The following is a 1,492-nucleotide window of genomic DNA, read 5'->3' on the forward strand; positions in this document are numbered from 1 at the left end:
TGGGTCAGGACCATTTAAGACCATCTTCAACCACCTAAAACAAGCTATTTATTTAAAGATGCAAGCTATTTAATATTACCACTCGTCAAGGTGGAGATAATTTACAGCCCCCATCCAGTATATTTTGGCATTTTGATATTTTTCTGAGTAATGTCCTGACAATGGTGTTTAGCCACACTGTTTGCCAAATATTTTCTGACAAACAACTTTTGTTCCCAATGTTAAAAATAGAGGATTGTTGCTGCAAAGAGAAGATAACAATAAAGGAATGTGCAAGCCACACGTCATCCTCCAAGCTTGCGGAGGTGTATTGTCATAAACATTACTGTAAGTTCCCCAGTCAATTTATCTTGTATTTAATCAGAATTGTAGCATTATAGCCTTAGTTATTTCTCTCCATGCAGTTGCTGTATACTGTTGGGTAGTTTAATCTACCAGGGGTTCAGGGACCCCCAGGGGTCCTTGAGAAAGTACCTGGAGGTCCCAGACAAAAACAGGGAATAGCCTGTTTTCACCATTTAATTCACCATAAAAATATAATTCCTGTCTTAATCAATAACAATATTTTTTTTAAAGATGGATTTCTGTGAAATTAAATCTTATCAAATTGAAAGATAAATTTCATGAACTAATCATATATTTAGTATCCTTTGTAACATCTTCATCCACAAAGTAGTCACTAAGGGTGTGACATAAATGTGTGGAATAAAAAAAGAACAGTATTTATTACTGAAATGTGAGTTAAGAAAAGAGTTAATTATAAAGTATAAAATGGAAATAATCAAGAAAAGTACTAAAACCTCAAAACTTGTAAATATCCCTAGCTATGTTATGAAATAGTGAATTACAACATAGAAATTCAAAAATACTATAGATTGAAGCTATATTAAGACATGCATATTCCCTAACATAATTACAAATATGTTCCAGTTACATTTTTTAAGACTTTTTTGACACATTATTAGTTATGGATGGTGACATTACCACAATATATTTAATACATAAAAATAAATCTCCAAATCATCAACCCGTATCAAAAAGCATAAACAGATTTTAAGTTCATCTAAATATATATCTAAAAATATAATAGAAATTGCAGGTCAGTGCGTGTATGCAGGTCTGAGAAGCCAGAGATAATAATAACAAATAAGACCGGAAATCTACGGATCGTCCTTCAAAATAAAATCATTAAATTAAATATACGTTTTTCTCATTTAAAAATGAAGGCTGGTGTTACTCTGACGTAGATCTAATATTTGCAAAAGATAAACCTTGAGCCAGATCTTCAGTTAGCATGTTGAAATCCATCTAATCACCAGCTACATGTAAAGTACTGTGACTGAGTGTCTGCTGTGACTCCTTGAGTGTAAACCAACAAGGCAGTAAATGTTACATAAAAATGAGATTTTGGTAGATAATAATCACAATCTACCCTAAATTGCACAGCAAACAGTCTTCATTTTCTATTTTTCATTGAAAAAAACAAGCCTGA

The sequence above is a fragment of the Plectropomus leopardus genome, chromosome 16, assembly GCF_026936395.1.
Source record: "Plectropomus leopardus strain MGB_pleo_1.0 chromosome 16, ASM2693639v1, whole genome shotgun sequence".
Lineage (NCBI taxonomy): Eukaryota > Metazoa > Chordata > Actinopteri > Perciformes > Serranidae > Plectropomus > Plectropomus leopardus.